The sequence below is a fragment of the Ovis aries genome, chromosome 17, assembly GCF_016772045.2.
Source record: "Ovis aries strain OAR_USU_Benz2616 breed Rambouillet chromosome 17, ARS-UI_Ramb_v3.0, whole genome shotgun sequence".
Lineage (NCBI taxonomy): Eukaryota > Metazoa > Chordata > Mammalia > Artiodactyla > Bovidae > Ovis > Ovis aries.
This window is the reverse complement of record NC_056070.1, coordinates 15,580,340-15,602,679: the sequence shown is the minus strand read 5'-3', so window position 1 is coordinate 15,602,679 and position 22,340 is coordinate 15,580,340. Positions and strand designations below refer to the sequence as shown.

The 22,340-nt window shown below is 40.0% G+C and overlaps 1 protein-coding gene across 14 annotated transcripts in view; it reads right to left on the bottom strand.

Moving 5' to 3' along the window:
* Window positions 1-22,340, bottom strand: part of INPP4B (inositol polyphosphate-4-phosphatase type II B) — an 887,198-nt gene that overhangs the window by 330,585 nt on the left and 534,273 nt on the right. The gene's annotated exons all lie outside the window — the stretch shown is intronic.

Genomic DNA, 22,340 nt, shown 5'->3' with positions numbered 1-22,340 from the left:
ACAATTAAATTAGCCCTGCAGATAAGAAATATCTGTCAAGCACCTAAGCTATGACACTGCTGATCTAAGCGAAATACGGACAAAAATCCCTCCTCCTCTTGGGAAAATGGAGCTGGGATGAAAATCAGGGAAGACGACCCTCAAACTCCTCCTTCCCCAGTGAATGTTCCACCCATCATTATGCCCCTCATAACTGGCTTGGCTTGCCAGAGCTCCTCATCTGCCTGCCTATTCTTGCTCTGAGAGCATATTCTTGTTTAAATAAATTCTCACTTTACTTTTTTTTTCCTCTGTAATCACCTTCTGTGTTTTTTTTCCTAATGTATTTATTTTTAATTGGAGGATAATTGCTTTACAATACTGTGTTGATTTCTGCTATACATGAACTCGAATCACCCATAGGTACACATTTGTTCCCCCGGAACTACACCCTTCCCCACCCCCCACCCGCCCGCTGCTTGTCTCTGAATTCTTACTGATCAGGAGAACACTATCAGTATACACAGAACGCATCACAGCTGCCCAAAGGGTGACCCCTGAGGGAGCTCAGGGCACAGAGAAGCAGGACACTGGCCCCAGTTGAGAAGTCCATAATGAAAGAATGATTTCAGTGAGCCCAGACTCACGTGTATCTTTCCATACATGAGTGAAGTCGCTCAGTCGTATCTGACTCTTTGCGACCCCATGGACTGTAGCCTACCAGGCTCCTCTGTCCGTGGGATTTTCTAGGCAAGAATACTGGAGTGGGTTGCCATTTCCTTCTATTAAAAAAGGCTAAATTCCTTAACTTGAGATACAAGGTTTTCTTTAATTAACAATAATCTTTTGATTTCAACTATCTAGTCTTTGGGCTTCCCTGGTGGCTCAGAGCAATGCGGGAGACCTGGATTCGATCCATGGGTTGGGAAGATACCCTGGAAGAAGGAAATGACAACCCACTCCAGTAATCTTGCCTGGAAAATTCCATGGACGGAGGAGCCTGGTAGGCTACAGTCCATGGGGTCGCAAAGAGTCAGACCAGAATGAGCGACTTCACTTGTATTCACTTGTATCTGGTCTTTAGGACTCTCCAGATGGTGCTAGTGGTAAGAACCTGCCTGCCAATGCAGGCAGACCCCATAAGAGATGTGGATATGATCCCTGGGTCAGGAAGATCCCCTGGAGGAGGGCATGGCAACCCACTCCAGTATTCTTGTCTGGAGAATCCCATGGACTGGTGGGCTACAGTCCATGGGGTCACAAAGAGTCGGACACGACTGAAGTGACTTAGCACCCCTGGTCTTTGCTGCAAAATTCCTATATATCCTGGCTTCCCCTTGCCTCTTCAGAATAGACCCTCAGAGTTATCTGAGATGCTGAGTCCTGGGCTTGAAGTCTTTAGAATGTCCACTGAATAAAACATAATCCTCAACTTTTAGATTATGCTGTATTTTCTGGTCGACATGGCCTTCTCTACCCATGTCTCTCTCACTGTTTTCTGGAAACTGTTCCCCTCCTCCTTTCTTTCAGGCCCAGCAATGATAACAGCTCTACCATCATTCAACCATGTTACTGCACGACTCTTTGTGGGTTCCACTTCGCAAATAGTCTCTCTGTAAATAAACCCTACTGGAATTATCCTAAATTGCGAGTGCCATCTGTTTTCTGCTGGGAGTGTGACTGATAGAGACTTAATAGCCATGCTTATGTGCACAAAAGGGAAACAAAACAAAGCATTGAGGAAGAGTCCTGTAAACGATGCTTTCCTGGGCTCCTATGTAAAGCATGTAGAGACATGAGCACTGTTTTCTATGGAGCTAATGGAAGAGTCAAGAAACATAAAAATTATGTTGGTCCCTGGGAATATAATAAATAACAATGAACAGAATTACTCTTTCCCTTGCACAATGGGTTGTTTTTACCAGGACTAGGTGGTAGACCCCAATCATTACCTGCCAGCTGAATAGCATTCACAGGGCTGCTGAAAAGCACTTCCCTCGCACAACAATTCTTTAAGCCCTCTCGCTTACCTCATTCATTCTCACCTCCACATTTGGAAGCTGAAAGGGGACATTATTTTAGTGCAGGAGAGTGAATTATATTTCAAATGACCTCCATGCTTCCTGGTTTCATTCAGAGTATTTTTTTCTTACTGTTTTTTTTTTTTTTTTTTAATCTCTTTCCCTGAACTTCATTCAGAGTTTTTTCTTTTTTTTCTTACTGTTTTCTTCTATTTTTTTCACTTTTTCCTAAAGAAAAAAGGCACTTTCGTTGATGCTTATCTCCTCTCCACTGCATAGGTTTCTTATTTTCTCATGCTTTGATACCATATTAAAAACAGAGACTTTTGTTCCTGTTAGTCGTAGTTCAGGCAAATGAAAAAAAGCAACTACTTAACTGTAAAAAGGGAACAAATTAAAATTAGCTACATGAAGAAATACCTCAGGATGCTACAAAAAATATTTTTATTTTGCAGCTACAAAGCTGTCCTCTGAAGGAAGAGCCTTATTATTTACGTACTTTAGACATGAAAGTCTTTTCATATATACACTGCTGCTGCTGCTGCTAAGTCGCTGCAGTCGTGTCCAACTCTGTGCGACCCCATAGACGGCAGCCCACCAGGCTCCCCCGTCCCTGGGATTCTCCAGGCAAGAACACTGGAGTGGGTTGCCATTTCCTTCTCCAATGCATGAAAGTGAAAAGTCAAAGTGAAGTTGCTCAGTCATGTCCGACTCTTAGCAACACCATGGACTGCAGCCTACCAGGCTCCTCTGTCCATGGGATTGTCCTGGAGAGGAGTACTGGAGCGGGGTACTATATATAAAATAGATAACTAGTAAGAACTTACTATATGGCACAGGAAACTCTACTCAGTACTCTGTAATGACCTATACGGGAAAAGAATCTAAAAAAGAGTGGATGGATGCGTAACTAATTCACTTTGCTGTACAGCAGAAACAACAACATTGTAAATCAACTATACTCCAACAAAAATTTGAAAAAAAAAAAAAAAGTTTCTTAAACCAGAATATTAATACCACAAAAAGCACATCAGACAGAAGAGAGATTTTCTTAACTGAAATTACTAGCTGGAAATATATAAACTGTAGTGTCTGCTAGAGAAGGGAGCAGGGGGGGGGGCCTTTTCCCACTGGTTCTCCTACAGGGAAGGCAGTTTAAATTCCATAGAAACATGACAGGAAGGCTTAGTCTAAGGGTCTCTTATTTCCCAACTTACTGGATGCTGTAACAGGTAACAGAGAAAACACTGGATAAGAGAGGCAGCCACTATAAGTAAGGATCTTCCCCTTCCTTAAAAAAGCACAACCGCATGTAGGGTCCTTCCCTCCAGCTGCCAGTGTACAGGGGCCTCAGGCTTTCTGTTTCTCCTGTCTTAGCCATCAATGCAACTAAACAGGAAGTGATCTGAAGGCCCCCTAAAGCAGGCATCAAATCCTAAAGGAATTTTTTTCTAATAGGTCTTTAAATATCATCTGGAGAAAAAAAGAACTGCAGCTCTTTTGCTTATTCATTTTAGTCCTAAAAAATACCTAGACAGCTAAAACTTCACAGTTACAACATCATACTTTAGGAGCTAAAAGCACAGTTCATAATGCATTCGCCACTACTTTACAGAAAGATTTTAATAAAAATTAAGTTACACCTTTTATAAACAAAAACTCTACACAGGTCCCACTGTGCTTACTAGTGAATCTCCCTTGAACCCACTCATTAATTTTTAAAAGCAATAATTGCTCTCTTTATGTTAATGCTATTTGGTATCTAATTCAACACTATACTCACTGTTCTAAATAGATATGCTAAACACATATTTAATTTTAAGGGAGAGATTAGTATTGCAAATGTCTCCAAATGTGGAAATACATCACTTAAGTAATACTTTTAAAAACGAATCATGCACAAACAGACAATATTGATATTAATTAATTAATAATATATTAATAATTAATTATTGACAGTATTCATCAAGTACATGCAGATCCTAATCATATAAAGTTGTGTTTTAATCCCTTTGGATCTTATGTAGATGGGAAAATATGGTAGTTAATGCATGGACATTTAAGTCAATAACATCTAGTTCTGAATCCTAGCAGCTGTGTGACCTGGTTAATTTACTAATGTGGTAGACAGACCTCAATGTGCCCCTCATGATCTCTGATCCCTGGTGTTCCTCTCTTTTATAATCCCCTTGCCTTGAGAGTAGACAAGACCTGTGACTTGCTTCTAATCTAGAAGATAGCAAAAGTGCCAGAATGTCACTCTTAAGATTGTTATATTACATGACAGAAGTGATTAAGATGTCATCCTGTGACTACAGTACATTACATAGCACACTTTTTCAGCAGACTATATTTGCCAACAAAGGTTCATACAGTGAAAGTTGTGGTTTTTCCAATAGCCACGCATAGATGTGAGAGTTGGACCATAAAGAAGGCTGAGTGCTGAAGAATTGCTGCTTTTGAACTGCGGTGTTGGAGAAGACTCTTTGAGAGTCCCTTGGACACAAGGATATCCAACCAGTCAATCCTAAAGAAAATCAGCCCTGAATATTCATTAGAAGAACTGATGCTAAAGCTGAAGCTGCAATACTCTGGCCACCTTATGCGAAGAGCCAACTCACTGGAAAAAACCCTGATCTGGGAAAGATTAAAGGCAAGAGGAGAACGGGACAATAGGGGATGGTTGGATGGCATCACCAACTCAATGGACATGAATTTGAGTGAGCTCCAGGAGATGGTGGACAGGGAAGCCTGATGTGTTGCGTCCATGGGGCTGCAGAATTGGGCACGACTGAGTGACTGAACAACAATAAAGATAAATATGCATCATTTGAAGGTGCCAAATTCGTGATGATTTGTCACACACTTTTCTAATCCTCAGATCCCTTACATGTAAAATACAAATGATAGAACCTTCACGAGTAGCTGTGATCGTTAAATGCAATTCTGTTTGCAACACACACTCCCAGGACCTTGAGCTCATTCATGGAAAGCTCTCAAAAATCTGTAGTACCATTATTACTACCAGTATCCTAGAACGTTAAATCTCGGAAGAGTGAATACAAGAAAAGGCCGTAGGAAGAGGTGAGAGTACTGATTAACCAAAAACTTGACACATTTAATTTTATTACATCCGATTTCTAGAACAGTATTAGAGAAAACTGAGAAACAGAAGAGATTGGTCTTGAGCACCCTCCCTTTATTCCTTCACGCCCTCCCTACATTTTCCCCACCTCTTTCAATTCTCAGGTACTTGATTTCTCTAGGTAGCTGTGTACACTGAGGATCAAGGAATCTGTTTTAAGGGTAGGAATGTTCATTACAGCTTAAGGTGCATGAAAAACACAACTGCCTCTTCTGCCAAAATACAAGAATTGTCATATATTTGCAAAAGGGGTGGAAATAAAATTACAGGGAAATTTTTATAGGACTACGACTATTTTCATAATACAAAACAATTTCAAAACAGACTACATTTTGTATAGAGAAATTTTGCCGAAAAAGCATTCATGTTTTTTAATGGCAGTCTGAACTATCTTGCTTACTACCTTGATCTCTGACATGAGCTTTATTTATTTATTTATTACTCTCATTTTTATTTCAGATCATTTTAATTACCAATAAAAAGCAAGTACCAACACCGAATGGATTATCACTTTTGTGGATGCTTTTAAAACTGGGTTAGTCACTTCATTCCAAAGGTTCTATAAACCATCTTAATAAGGGAATACTGTCATAAAAATTTTGATAGAAAACCTATTATTAGTGAAGAAATGTGAAGCTAAGAGTGACTAGCACTTTAAGTGTGTCAAGTATAAACCAATGTCATTAAAAGTGCAAAATTGTATCCATCCCTCGATTTCATTAAAAGAAAAATCATCAGTAAGATGACAGAGTTCATTCCCATCCTGTCGGCTCAAAATTCTAAATTAGAAGAAATTTAAATGTTAGCAGCATAGAAGCTGATGTAAAACAATTTTATACCTGTTGAATAAAGAGGATGTTTTCCAATACCACCAAACAGGTGACACCAAAATTGATATCTTAACTAGTAAATTAACCAGGGATCTCAAGAACTGAGTAGACTACAGAGCCCATTCTAAGGGATGCATTTCTTATTGTCATGACAAATATCATGATGTTCTAGAGATGAAGGGAAAGATAGAAATAGGACATTTATTTAATGGATTTTAAGAGCAATGTTTGCTTCTGAGTTTACGTAAATCCCTATACCTGTGAAGGCTTAGATATCTGAAAGCTTGTAATAAATCAAACTAACATAAATTGGTTTTTAACTACACTAGGGAATTGGAATTTTCTGTTTTTTTTTTTTAATATGAATTTCATAATCAGAGTTCCCAGCTGATTGGATAGAAAAATGACAAATAGCTCCAAACCACCCCAAAGACCTTTTATACTTACTTTTATTTATCATATATACTGATCTACTTATCTCCTTATCAATTGGAATGTTAAGTTCCTTAGTTATTACTGATAGCTTAGCCACAAATTAACTGCAAATATAGTCAAACTACTTAATCTCTTTGACCATTTATCTCTAGTGCTAAGTGCTAAGTGGCTTCAGTCTGTCCCACTCTTTGCGACCCCTGGGACTGTGGCCGGCCAGGCTCCTCTGCTTGTGGGATTCTCCAGGCAAGAATACTGGAGCGGGTTGCCATTTCCTTCTCCAGGGCATCTTCCCAACCCAGGGATTGAACCCATGTCTCTTTTGTCTCCTGCATTGGCAGATGGGTTGTTTACCACTAGTGCCACCGGAGAAAGAGAAGAAAAACATTTCCTTTACCTTTTTCCTTTGATTAGGGCTCAGAAGCAATAAAACAAGTGAAAATACACCGAAAACACTAAGGCAGTATACATATTTAACATAAAATTACAAGTATTATTATTACATTTCTGATAGCTAGATAGCTAGATAGCTATCTAGCTATCTAGATAGCTCATTGACTATCAGTTTTGCTAAGTAATAAGCTACAACTTAATAATATTTATTAACAGTGAGATTTCCAATGCTTCCAAGATGTCTGCACTTAGCCATTCTTAATATTGAGTGTATCTGCTTAGCTTTCTTAGAATACGTATCAATTAGTTTTAATCCACTCACATTCTCTAAAATAGCCACTGATTTGTGAAGAATAGCAGTCATTAAAAGAGAAATAACCACAGAAATAAGGAAAAAAAACCTTGGCAGGTGGAGAGAACATTAGTCTCTTTAATAGTAAGAGATCTAGCCAGATCCAGGCTGCAAAACAGGTAAACTAAGAGGGAGGGAAAAAATAAATGTGTGTGTATATGCAAATTTGTGTATGGGTGTGTGTGTGTGCAAACTTGCAAACTTTTATATAATGTATATTTTATATAAAGAGTTGTATAGGTCCTTTACCCAAGCTACAAGGTTTAGCAACTGGAAGGATGGCATCAGAATAGGAAATACAGATGTATCAAGTTTTCCTATTTCCATCATATTTGTTCCCAAGTAACTTTGTATGAGCATACAACTTCTCAAAGGTGTAAATTTACATCAATAGAAAAAAATATGTATATCAGACAGAGCAAGAACATCATCTCCATTTCCAGCAACACATTCATTAGTCCCCCAAGAAACAAGGGCAGAGCTTTGTTTGACAATATGATAAACGTCCATATTACTTAAGATGTTGATTTCTTTTCTTTAAAATATAAAGATGTAAAATAATCCTCAATTTCAGCTTTTTTTTTCTGCCATTTTGTGTCAATTGGTTAGTACACAACAACAGTTACTCTAGGTGGAGTGTTTAAAATTAAACGTTCTCTTGGTGTCTGCTATTTCATTCTTTCATTTGATTCATATAGAAGTGCTTTATAAGCTCTTCTTAGCCAAGCTAACTGCTTGGTTCTGCTTATTTCTATGAAGTTTTAAATTCACAACTTAATAATGTTTAGTGCACCTAACTCACTTATATTTGGGGAAATGTGCACAATAAAAAAATCTTTATGGAGGCATATATGCATTGCAGAGTCATAATATTACTCGGGAGTAGAAGCAGAAATATTTACATAGTAGCAGATGTACTCATAACTAATTAGATTCTATTACAAGGCACACTACAGGTGATGGATCTCTAGAAAAAGAAGGCATTTTTTGATAAGGAGGATCAATATTCACTGTTATAGAATTATTTCCTTAGTTTTAGAAAAAGCCAGAGTGGTGGTGAGCGGGGTGGGGGTGGGGGGTGGAAATATTGTTGAAAAATAAAGCATTTAACAAATAACGACAAGGAAAAAATGTAGAGAAACACGTACACCATACAGTCATACAGTTGTAACAGGAGCCTGTGAAACACCAAGAGTGAATAAGGGGATGTGGTTACACCGCCCCATGTGCCTGGCATTTGGGGCTGGGAATAGTATACGTGCGTACTTGGTGGTAAACTGAAATATGAACCAGAGCCATATTAATTCAAAAAATGTAGAATCTGAGAAGAGGCATATCATTCATTTAATTCAAGTCAAGCTTAAATTGTCCAGGTCCATAATTTCTGGTGGTCTTCAAAAGAAAACAGAGTCACAGTAATACATGTTTGATTTAACAATCACCAAAAGGACCAAAATAATCAAAGGAAATAGAGGGCTTACGTTGCCATAGATTTAGAGCTTACAGTTGTCCATTTTCCCTACACTTGCTACTACTTCACCTTCCCAGTATATACCTAGCTTAGGAAGGGATGTGTGCATGTTCAGTCGCTCAGTCGTGTCAGACTCTTTGCGACACCATGGACTGTAACCCACCAGGCTCCTCTGTCCATGGAATTTTCCAGGCAAGAATACTGCAGTGGGCTACCAGTTTCTCCTCCAGGGGATCTTCCTGACCCAGGGGCCAAGACTGCTTTTGCGTCTTCTTCATTGGTGGGTGGATTCTTTACCATGGAAGCACCTGGGAAGCAGCTTAGGCAGGGAACCTCTGGATAAGTGGCTTCTAGATCTTTCTGTTATGTGACTATGGGCAGTTTGGGCTAAACGGTTTTCATCTCAGCTGCCCATCTCAGTTTGCTAATGTAAACACACAGTTGCAATTGAGTCATGCAGATACAGTCACAACAAGGAGGAAATGGCCTTGTAAGCAAAGGCACTAATAGCAGTAGCTCTAATTTATCTGACAATGTTATCATCACCTTCAGCAGTGCTGAGCTGGGTATGTAATTTAAATAGACACTGTCTCTACAGCTTAGGAATTTATGAACTAAAACATAAATAACACACCCTTGTTCCTTTCCAAGAAGAGAAGGTAGCTCTGCCCTGTGGGCTTCCCAAGTAAATCCAAGCATTAGAACTCCAAGATAAATTGGTCATTAGCTTTATTTCATTTCACTTTTTTTCTTTTAGACTCTTGCCCTCTATTATCCCATAATTTAGACTCTGGAAACAAGAAGGCTTACAGAAAGAATCCAAAAGGCAAATATCCTCAAACATTAAACAGCATGAGACAAGAAGCCAAAATGAGACTAGAAGGAAAAGTGACGTGTTGATAAAGTGGAAAATGATAAAAGTCTCTTCCATAAACCAAACTCCCAACCAAATAAACAAAGGAAGTAAGAGATATTTGGATGAAAAATTATAACAAGATAGTATAAAAAAGGTCAAGAACAGAAAAAGACTCAATTGTATTAAAAAAAAAAAAAAAAACAGCCAGTAAATAATATTAACAAATAAAACAGAGAGCTTGGGAGCTTTTTGGCAAAATAAATTTCCCCAAATGGAATTATGGTTCTAGAAACTCAGCAAAAAAATACCAAATCAAGACAAATATTAAATAACTCAAGCCAACACTATCTACATTATTGAAATATTTGGTTTAAACTGGACTCAATACTTTTTAACTTTAAGCTGCAATGTTGAGTACCATTAGTATAAAACTGCTGAATAATGACATTCTGAGAGGCAAAGCAAGTTCCGCAAAGTTCCTCCCCACTTGAAATGACATAAAAGGTAGTGCTTGGAGGAGAGCATGGCAACCCACTCCAATATTCCTGCCTTGAGAATCCAATGGACAGAGCAGTCTGGCAGGCTACAGAATTGGGTTGAAAAGAGTCAGACATGACCGAAGCAACTCAGCACACACACGCACCAAGCTTAAATGCTATCTGTAGCTGCTTTAACTACCTACTCATTTCTCTAGGTGGAGCTATGGCCCCAGTCCTCCCTTCTAAGAATGTTGAAGCAACCTCTCTGCAATCCAATGTGTGATCTAGGAATGTCTAGATCTTTAAAATAGGAGGAAAAAATGAGTAATGACTTTTGATTTCATTATGTTTAATGCCATTCCATTGTGAGTTCATATGGTAAATAACACATTTTTCAAATTAAGTAAATGGGTGCTTAAATTTAAATGAAATGATTGATGTCACTTTAATTTCAACTTTCCAAAGATATTCAACAAATATCTATTGAATATTTACCTTGTGTCAGCCACCAGGACAAATATTCCTTACCTAGCAGCTTAATAGGGATAACACAGGGAGTCTTAGAGATTCAGGACTAGTGTGTATTCGTTTTTCAGAAGAAAGTGCTAAATACACTCCAATTACCTGACTATTACTGGCCAGTGGTCAGAAGGTAAAGTAGAGTCCTTATCATTATGAAGCACTAGCAGTATTGCATCAAGGCTGAAACCCAAAAGGCAGGTTGGAGCATGCCAAGTCAATACTGGTTTGAGCACCAGTCTCAGGGGTCAAAAAAATTCACAGTGAAATTAATTTATTCACTCCCAGCTAAATCAGCAATGATGCTAATATTTTTGTTTAATTTTCCAAGTGGAAAAATCAAAATGAAAAAATTAAAATTCAATAAAAAACATTATTAAAAGTCAATCGTTAATTAAAATATCTGAACAAATCATTTCCATGTGACCTTTCCCCTGAGACCGCTCTGATATCAGAATATAAAAGACTAAAAATGAAGTAGGAAGGCATTTATGAGATGGGGAGACTTCACTAGGAGAATATATTTTTTTCTAGATCTAGGTACATGTCTAAGAGCAGAAGTGGTTCAGAAAAAGGGGACAATCTCCTCTCAAGGGTAGCAAGGGTCACCACACTTACACTCAGAAGTTAAATATTCCCATCCTAAATCACAGCAATTTCCTAAACTGTGAGGAGAAAGAGAGGAAGAATCAGGAAACTATAATTGCCCAAAACATGCTAACACATCGAGCAGACCATCCATAAACTCTGCTGTATGATTATCAAACAGAACCACAGCTTCATTATGTGGCTGCGTACATACCCATGTAACTCAGTGGTAAAGAACCCGTCTGCCAGTGGAGGAGAGGCTGTTCAATTCCTGGGTGGGGAAGATCCCCTGGAGGAGAAAATGGCAACCCGCTGCAGTATTCTTGCCTGAAAAGTCCCACGGAGAGAGGAGCCTGGTGGGCTACAGTCCATAAGGTCACAGGGAGTCGGACACAACAGAGCGCTGAGCACATCCACACATGTCCACACCTTTAGACAAAGTGTACCTCAATAAGGTGAACTATGAGGTCCATCTCAAGAATAATATCCTTTCATCTTGAAGACCTTCTTATGAATAGGGGTGGGATGGGGCAAGGGTTTTAAATGTGAGGAGGGGGCACTGCAAAGACTCCCATCCCAACACTGCACCCGCAAAAAGGTCACCAAGGAGGACCCTTTGTTCCCATTAGCCTCTGAGTCAATTGTTCCACCATTACCTCAAGAGGGAATAAGAGATGGATTGACTTTTGCCATTTAAATGAAGTTAAGGCATCTTCAGTCTCTCCCATCTCTCAGTTTCCTCCATCAGGAAGTTTCCATATAGCTCTTACCCTTTTCCGTCAGAGGGCAGATAGAATGAAAACCACAGGCACAGAAAACTAATCAAACTGATCACTTGGATCACAGCCTTGTCTAACTCAATGAAACTATAAGCCATGCCTCGTAGGGCCACCCAAGACAGACTGGTTATGGTGGAAAGTTCTGACAAGATGCAATCCACTGGAGAAGGGAATGGCAAACCGCTTCACTATTCTTACCTCGAGAACCCCATGAAGAGTATGAAGAGGCAAAAAGACATGACGCTGAAAGATGAGCTCCCCAGGTCAGTAGGTGCCCAATATGCTACTGGAGAAGAGTGGAAAAATAGCTCCAGAAGGGATGGAGCCAAAGCAAAAACAATGTCCAGTTGTGGATGTGACTGGTATGGAAATAAAGTCCAATGCTGTAAAGAGCAATATTGCATAGGAACCTGGAATGTTAGGTCCATGAATCAAGGCAAATTGCAAGTGGTCAAACAGGAGATGGCAAGAGTGACAATGACATTTTAGGAATCAGTGAACTGAAATAGACTGGAATGGGTGACTTTAATTCAGGTGACCATTGTTATCTACTACTGCGGGCAAGAGTCCCTTAGAAGAAATGGAGTAGCCCTGAGTCATCAAAAGAGTACAAAATGCAGTACCTGGGTGCAGTCTCAAAAACAACAATGATCTCTGTCCATTTCCAAGGCAAACCATTCAATATCACAGTAATCCAAGTCTATGCCCAGACTAGTAATGCTGAGGAAGCAGAAGTTTAACAGTTCTATTGAAGACCTACAAGACCTTCTAAAACTAACACCCCCAAAAGATGTCCTTTTCATCATAGGGGACTGGAATGCAAAAGTAGGCAGTCAAGAGATACCTGGGGTAACAGGTAAATTTGGCCTTGGAGTACAAAATGAAGCAGAGTAAAGGCTAAGAGAGCTTTGTCACGAGAATGCACTAGTCATAGCAAACACCCTCTTCCAACAACACAAGAGAAGACTCTACACATGGACATCACCAGACAGTCAATACGGAAATCAGAATAATTATATTCTTTGCAGCCAAAGATAGAGAAGCTCTATACAATCAGCAAAAACAAGACCAGGAGCTGACTGTGGCTCAGATCATGAATTTCTTATTGCCAAATTCAGACTTAAAGAAAGTAGGAAAACCACTAGACCATTCACGTATGATTTAAATCAAATCCTTAACAATTATACAGTGGAAGTGACAAATAGATGGGATTAGATCTGTAAGAAAGAGTGCCTGAAAAACTATGGAGAGAGGTTCCTGACATTGTATAGGAGGCAGTAATCATGACCATTCCCAAGAAAAAGAAATGCAAAAAAGGCAAAATGGTTGTCTCAGGAGGCCTTACAAACAGCTGAGAAAAGAAAGAAAGAAAAATAAGTGAAGTCAGTCAGTCCTCGGAGAAGGCAATGGCATCCTACTCTAGTACTCTTGCCTGGAAAATCCTATGGACGGAGGAGCCTGGTAGGCTGCAGTCCATGGGGTCGCTAAGAGTCAGATACGACTGAGTGACTTCACTTTCACTTTTCACTTTCACGCATTGGAGAAGGAAATGGCAACCCACTCCCGTGTCCTTGCCTGGAGAATCCCAGGGACGGGGGGCCTGGTGGGCTGCCATCTATGGGGTCGCACAGAGTCGGACACGACTGAAGCGACTTAGCAGCAGCAGCAGTCAGTCCTGTCTGACTCCTTGTAAACCCATGGACTGTAGTCTACCAGGGTCCTCTGTCCATGGGATTTTCCAGGCAAGAGTACTGGAGTGGGGTGCCAGCTCCTTCTCCAGGGGTTCTCCCCAACGCAGAGATCAAACCTGGGTCTCCCGCATTGCAGGCTTTACCATCTGAGCCACCAGGGAAGCCCACCAGGGAAATGAAAAGAAGCAAAGGAGAAAAGGAAAGATATACCCGTCTGAATGCAGAGTTTCAAAGAATAGCAAGGAGAGATAAGAAAGCCTTCCTCAGTGATTAATGCAAAGAAACAGAGGAAAACAATAGAATGGGAAAGACTAGAGATCTCTTCAAGAAAATTCAAGATACCAAGGAATATTTCATGCAAAGATGGGCACAATAAAGGACAGAAATGGTATGGACCTAACAGAAGCAGAAGATATTAAGAAGAGGTGGCAAGAATACACGGAAGAACTATACAAAAAAGATCTTCATGACCCAGATAACCACGATGGTATGATCACTCACTTAGAGCCAGACATCCTGGAACGTAAAGCCAAACTGGCCTTATGAAGCATCACTACGAACAGGCTAGTGGAGGTGATCGAATTCCAGTTGAGCTATTTCAAATCCTAAAAGCATGATGTGTGAAAGTGCTGCCCTTAGTATGCCAGCAAATTTAGAAAACTCAGCAGTGGCCACAGGATTGGATAAGGTCAGTTTTCATCCCAATCCCAAAGAAAGGCAATGCCAAAGAATGCTCAAACTACCACACAATTGACCTCATCTCACAGGTCAGCAAATTAATGCTCAAGATTCTCCAAATCAGGCTTCAACAGTACATGAACTGTGAACCTCCAGATGTTCAAACTGGATTTAGAAAAGGCAAAGGAACCGGAGATCAAATTGCCTGATCCATTGGATCATAGAAAAAGCAAGAGAGTTCCCGAAAAACATCTGCTTTACTGACTACGCCAAAGTCTTTGACTGTGCGCATCACAACAAACTAGAAAATTCTTCCAGAGTTGAGAATACCAGACCACCTGACCTGCCTCTTGAGAAACCTGTATGCAGGTCAGGAAGCAACAGTAGAACTGGACATGCAACAACAGACTGGTTCCAAATCAGGAAAGGAGTGCGTCAAGGCCTTATATTGTCACTCTGCTTATTTAACTTATATGCAGAGTCCATCATGAGAAACGCTGGGCTGGAGGAAGCACAAGCTGGAATCAAGATTGACAGGAGAAATATCAATAACCTCAGATATGCAGATGATACCACTCTAATGGCAGAAAGTGAAGAGGAACTAAAAAGCCTCTTGATGAAAGTGAAAGAGGAGAGCGAAAAGTTGGCTTAAAACTCAACATTCAGAAAACGAAGATCATGGCATCTGGTCCCATCACTTCATGACAAATAGATGGGGAAACAATGGAAACAGAGACAGACTTTATTTTGGGGGGCTCCAAAATCACTGCAGATGGTGACTGCAGCCATGAAGTTAAATGATGCTTGCTCCTTGGAAGAAAAACTATGACCAACCCAGACAGCATATTAAAAAGCAGAAACATTACTTTGCCAACAAAGGTCTGTCTAGTCAAAGCCATTGTTTTTCCAGTAGTCATGTATGGATGTGAGAGTATAAAGAAAGCTGAGCACTGAAAAATTGATGCTTTTCAACTGTGGTGTTGGAGAAGACTCTTGAGAGTCCCTTGGACTGGAAGAAGATTTAATCAGTCAATCCTAAAGAAAATCAGTCCTGAATATTCAGTGGAAGAATTGAAGCTGAAGCTGAAGCTCCAACACTTTGGCTAACTGATGTGAAGAGCTGACTAATTTGAAAAGACTCTCATGCTGGGAAGGATTGAAGGCAGGAGGAGAAGGGGATGACAGAGGATGAGATGGCTGGATGGCATCACTGACTCGATGGATATAAATTTGAGCAAGCTCAGGGAGTTGGTAATGGACAGGGAAGCCTGGTGTGTTGTAGTCCATGGGGTCGCAAAGTCGGACACAAGTGATCGATTAAACTGACGGCATCTTCCTTTCAGTCACTTCCATTTTTACATTGTTTAAGCAGAATCTTTTTCTTCTGGAATATTTTACTTTTGAGGAATAATCATTCACCAATCATCTGTGGACCCAAATCCAGTTAATTCCGGAGCCCCAGTACCAGTCACCTGCCCTGCCTTCTAATTCTATTTCGACACAGATGATCATGGAAACACTCAAAATCAGGATGTAGAAAGCCTTTTGTGTATTCTCTTTTTTTCACCATTTCAATGGACAAGTGCAAGTCTGGGATATAAGGAAAGGCAGGAATGTCATTCTTAATATGAGTTTGACAACACATTAATCTCAAGCAACACAGCTCCAGGGTGGCCAGCCAGAAGTGGGCGATGATTATTTAAAATATCCCCAGTGAACAATTTGAAGCAAGAGCCCTCCGTTCTATAGCCACAGATGGTTAGCAGAGCAAAGCCTTCTCTGTCTTAAGAATTCCCCCTGTCAACTTCAGTGAGCACCTCCTCCCAAGGGCTGTTCTGTGGGAAGAAGGAGTGAATTCATGCACTTCACAGCCAGCTCAGTGCAGGGAGCTGGAGGCTACTGCTTTGGGGAAGCTAATGTTTACAGCTCAGCCTTGCCAGCACCAATGAGGAACACAGAGCAGATGTTATTTTCCTGGTGTTTTTACACTCCTCTGGGTTTCTTGCTTCTCTTCCAAATTTCCACCACATTTGCCTCTTTATCAGTTACTGCTAGATACACTGTCTGGTCATCAAGATTGTTACAGCGATAGCCCTTTATTTATAATGAGTTAAACTAACTTGGGTCCATTGCCAGCGTGAGACATTAATTTCGACAGAAACTTTGACATCAAAGAACAGAGCCCTTTCTCAACATACTTTTTTTTTTCATTTTCTCCTCAGAGAATAAGAGCATCTCATATACAGTGATAAAAGAAACACTCGTGAATCGCTTTCCAAAGGAGGAGAAAAAAGAAAGATGACATAAAAGGGATGTTATTTTTCATGTTGCCTATTGAACTATCTTTGTAAGTTAGGTCCTTAGGAAGAAAGATCTACTTTGTTATAGTAGCTTAGCACTAAATGGTCCTCTAAGAGAGGAAAGTCATACTACTGCCATAGCAAATAACTTAAAACCAAAGAGTAATTTAGACACAAGGAGAATCTTCTGGATCAGCTTTTCCATCTTCTTGCACAGGCATAGGAATATTATATTTCACTGAAAATATAAAACATAGGCCATTTTTCAGTATTAATAATGCATGAAAATATTTTACAAAGATTTATTATGCAGCCACAAAACACTCTTTGAAGTGGAAAATTTTGTCAGAAAAAGGAAAAATAATAATCACTCTATCTGAATATAATATCAAGAATTGTCATTTATAAAACTCTCATTTTTGATCCCCCTACCCTCACCACCATGGAATCACACATTTCTTTATTTTCAGCTATGGTTTAAAAATAGACTAACCAAAAATTCTATGCTCAAATAATTTCAAATATTCCTGAACTCAATATCGTCAGAGAAGTTGTACAAAAGAAATCAAGCCATGATCACTACTATCTAATCAGAATATGTTTATTCTCTTAAATGTAAGACAGAAATAAGTTAATCTTCTTTTAAGATACTCAGTACACTCTAAAAATGAAAATAATCTGTTGTAGGAAACAGACTGTTCTCACCATAATCAGAGTTATTTCCTATGAGCTTAGATACAATAAGCCATAGAAAGAAAATCATTGTGAGACGTGAGGCTGAGGAACTTGGGTGGTAAGTTGTTTTGTTGAACAGCCTACTCTCTGTGTGGAGAAAAGGGAATCCTCCTACACTGTTGGTGAGAATGCAAATTGGTAGAGCCACTATGGAAAATAGTAAGAAGGTTCCTTAAGAAACTAAAAATAGTTACCATATGATCCTGCAATCCCATTCATGGGCATATATCCAGAGAAAACTCTAATTTGAAAAGATACATGCACCCCAATGTCCATATACTCCTTGGAAGAAAAGTTATGACCAAACTAGATAGCATATTTAAAAGCAGAGACATTACTTTGCCAAAAAATGTCCATCTAGTCAAGGCTATGGTTTTTCCAGTAGTCATGTATGGATGTAAGAGTTGGACTATAAAGAAAGTTGAGTGCTGAAGCATTGATGCTTTTGAACTGTGGTGTTGGAGAAGACTCTTGAGAGTCCCTTGAACTGCAAGGAGATCCAACCAGTCCATCCTTAAGTAAATCAGTCCTGAATATTCATTGGAAGGACTGATGATGAAGCTGAAACTCCAATACTATGTCCACCTGATGAGAAGAATTGACTCATCTGAAAAGACCCTGATACTGGGAAAGATCGAAGGCAGGAGGAGAAGGGGACGACAGAGGATGAGATGGTTGGATGGCATCAGCGACTCAATGGACATGAGTTTGAGTAAATTCTGGGAGTTGGTGATGGACAGGGAGGCCTGGCGTGCTGCAGTCCATAGGGCCGCAAAGAGTCGGACACGACTGATCGACTGAACTGAACTGAATATTCATAGCAGCACTGTTTACTATAGCCAAGACAGGGAAGCAACATAAATGTCCATCAACAGATGAATGGATAGAGAAGATGTGGTGAACACATGCAATGGAATACTACTCAGCAATAAAGGGATGAAATAATGCCATTTGCTGAAACATGGATGGACCTAGAGATTATCATACCAGGTGAAGTAAGTTAAACACAGACAAATATTACAGGATATCACTTATAGGTACAAACAAATGTATTTTACAAAACAGAAACAGATCCATAGACATAGAAAACAAACATGATTAACGAAGGGGAAAAGGGATGGAGAAGGGGTAAGTTGGGAGTTTGGGATTAACAGATATAAACTACTATATATATTTTTAAAAAAAAACCAAGGTCTCACTGTATAGCACAGGGAAATATAGTCTATATCCTAAAAAAAAACACAATGAAAAAGAATATGAAAAACAATACATATATATGTATAACTGGACATTTTGTTGTACCCCAAAAACTGACACAACATTGTAAATCAACTACACTACAATTTAAAAATTTAAAAAAAAAAGAGAACAGCCTACTCTCTTAGCCTTTCTCTAAGTGTTTCAGTTCAGTTCAGTTGCTTAAGTCCTGTCCGACACTTTGCAATCCCATGGACTGCAGTCTTCCCTGTCCATCACCATCTCCCAGAGCTTGCTTTATCTCATGTCCATTGAATCGACAATGCCTTCTAACCATCTCATCCTCTGTCATCCCCTTCTCCTCCTGCCCTCAATCTTTTCCAGCATCAGGGTCTTTTCCAGTGAGTCAGCTCTTCACATCAGGTGGCTAAAGTATTGGAGCCTCAGCTTCAGCATCAGTCCTTCCAATGAATATTCAGGGTTGATTTCCTTTAGGATTGACAGGCTTGATCTACTTGCTGTCCAAGGGACTCTCAAGAATCATCCCCAGAACCACAGTTTGCAAGTATCAATTTTTTGGTGCTCAGCCTTCTTTATGATCCAATCCTCACATTCACACATGACTACTGGAAAAACCATAGCTTAGACTAGATAGACCTTTGTCACAAAACGATGTCTCTGCTTTTTAATACACTGTCTATGTTTGTCACAGCTTTTCTTCCAAAGAGCAAGTGTCTTTTAATTTCATGGCTGCAGTCACCATACTTTATTATAGCCAAATAAGCATACTATTAATAAGCTGTTGAACCTCAATCATAAGAGGGCCATAATGGTGTAAATATGAAGTACCTTGCTGTTGGTGTGATATGTGAACAACACAGAAGTCATTTAATATCTAAGGAACTATTTTTTTCTCAAGATCTAAAACAGCAAAAATATTAATGATTACAAAATTCCATCTTTACCTTTTAAAATTACAATCTACATCTGTACCTTAATTTTCAAAGCAGTATTTTTAAACCTGTTTTACGTGTGACTGTGCCATGATTCCTCTTGACTTGAAATCCACTGTCTGCACTCTGCCATGTGATGCTGAGGCGGAAACTCTCACAACCCTGCTTCTGCTTTCCCACCTGGCTCTATGTTAGCCTTTTCTGCCAGGGAGTACTAGATGGAGCCTAAGAAGTCTAGAGGAGGAAGAAACATATTCCTTTCTGTGAGCTGGTAGTCTTCTTGCTGCTCCTAAGACCTCACATGGCAAAGAATCTGCCTGAAATGCATATCCGGGTTTGATCCCTGAGTCGAGAAGATATGGCAACCCACTCCAATATTCTTGCCTGGAGAATCCCATGGACAGAGGAGCCTGGCGGTCTAGAGTCCATGGAGTCACAAAGAGTCGGACATGACTGAGTGACTAACACTTTCAAGAGCATGGACCCAGTTACACTTCTGCGCCCCAGGACCAGCTGTTTCTTGCTGTAGCACAAGCCAAAACCAGTCTGCAATGCTCCAACATCTGCAGCCTGAAGGCAGCCCTCTCAGAGATGCCCACACTAGCCTGCCCTCTGCGGAGTGACACTCAGGCTACAGAATTTTTTGCCTAAGCTCATCAACATCAATAGGTCATCAAAAAATTTTAGCTCCACTGGTCCTTTCCTCCAAGGTTCTAAGCTTCAATCACTTCAAACTCTTGCCTGAACAGCTGGAGCTGTTCCAACACCTCTATAGACAATAGCCACCTCTTGTAGCAGCCATCTTTGCGGTAATTTTACCTTGTTAAAAATACTATATGTGCATGTATACATATAGCTGAGTCACTTCGTTGTACAGCAGAAATTAATACAACATTATAAAGCAGTTATACTCCAATAAAAAATAAAATAAAGGTATAAACACTGTGCCTGCTGCTGCTGCTGCTGCTAAGTTGCATCAGTCGTGTCCGACTCTGTGCAGCCTCATAGATGGTAGCCCATCAGGCTCATCCGTTACTGGGATTCTCCAGGCAAGAACACTGGAGTGGTTTCCTTCGCCAATGCATGAAAGTGAAAAATGAAAGTGAAGTTGCTCAGTCGTGACTCCCAGCGACCCCATGGACTGCAGGCTACCAGGCTCCTTGGTCCATGGGATTTTCCAGGCAAGAGAACTGGAGTGGGTCGCCAGTGCCTTCTCCAATATTATGCCTACTTAATTACTCATATTCAATATCTCTGTTCAAATAACTGGTATGGTTTCTGTCTCCTGACTGAGCCCTGATTAATTCAGTAATTCCACAGGGGCAGAGAGAGTAAGCCTTACTGTTACTATTTCACAAACATTTACAGAGTAACATTTTAACCCTGGGAAAGGATCACCTGGGATTTGAACTCCAATCTTGGCACTATTTTCTTAGAAACTGCTTCTATGTGTGAACTGAATAAAGTACTTCTCCTAGGTACCCTACACATGCAATTAAAACAAACATAGGTTAAAATATCTAAGGTGGCTCAGATGAGCAGGGTTATTTAAAAGTCAGATCTTTGGACAAAGCCCCAAGTTAATTTTTAGGTCAAAGTTCTTCAATTTCAATCAATTTTGATAGTTTTGAGAATTGGGGTTAAGATGTATTCTCCTTCCTGGAGTGTAATAAACAGTCATGATCAGAGCCCACTGAAGAATGTCAAAGCCATGCTTGTGAGCCCATCCTTTGCTAGACAGTTTTAAAGTGGAAGTTAAAAAGCAAAACTATGAAATAAAATGTCGCTTTCAGGATTACATTTGCTTGCTGCCAGGTATTCTATAAATATGACAACGGATCTCGGAAGCTGCTTCCAAAATGAAAGTAATGAATATTTCCTGGTGGGATGTTCAACAAGCTTTTCTAGACATGGACTTCCTTGCTTTTTTTGGCCAAATAGTGTGTTTTATTCCTCCTGTCTGCTCAGTGGATGTGTTTCCAAAGGTTGCTTTGTGTTACGGTAAACTACAGGAATTCCTTTCCCATACAGCTGGAGGTGCTGGCAGCAAAGACTGAGTAAGCGGAAGAAAGAGCCAGACATGCTCCCCAGATGGCCTTCTTCCACAGTGGCAGCATTAAGACGACTACAGCAAAAAAGTGAAAACAGAAGGTTCAAAAACGTCCTCCCTTATTAGAACCCCAGGGCTGAAGCACAGGGAAAAAATAGGTTAGAAGTACAACCACATCTGCAGTTCCTATGCTATACGTTAAAATCTATATCCTATACAATATGAAAATTATTTTTTACTCTTAAAGTACAAATAGAGAGACAGATGCATACAGATACTATTTTTCAACACTAGAAAATATTCTCAAGTCATATGTCCCTCTGTCTCACCAAGAATTGAACAAATTCACCTGCAAATTTAACAGGATAGGACCCATTTGATAGCTTAAGACACCTCGCTCATGGAGAACAAAGTAAGAAATGTCTATTAATTAAACACCTATGATAAAGCACCCTCCCCTCCATTTTTATAGCCTCAGTGTGACCATGATTTACCACCGAGAAACTAATGTTGAATGACAGCATCTGACTGTTTCTGGTATAGCCTCCTGCATGAGAGGCGACATCCTACCACAGTGAAGCACCAAATGATCCCTAGGGACTTTAGCTGATGACAAATGGCCTATAGAGGGTGGTGTTTCCCAGCTCACTACTCAGATAGGTGTCGGTGCCTCAATCACGGCTGACTCTTTGTGACCCCGTGGACTGTGGCCCACCAGGCTCCTCTGTCTGTGGAATTCTCCAGGCAAGAATATTGGAGTGGGTTGCCATCCCCTTCTCCAGGGATCTTCCCGACTTAGGAGTCAAACCCAGATCTCCTGCGTTGTGGGCAAATTCTTTACAGTCTAAGCCACCAGGGAAGCCCTTCACTACTCAGATAACTACACCAAACT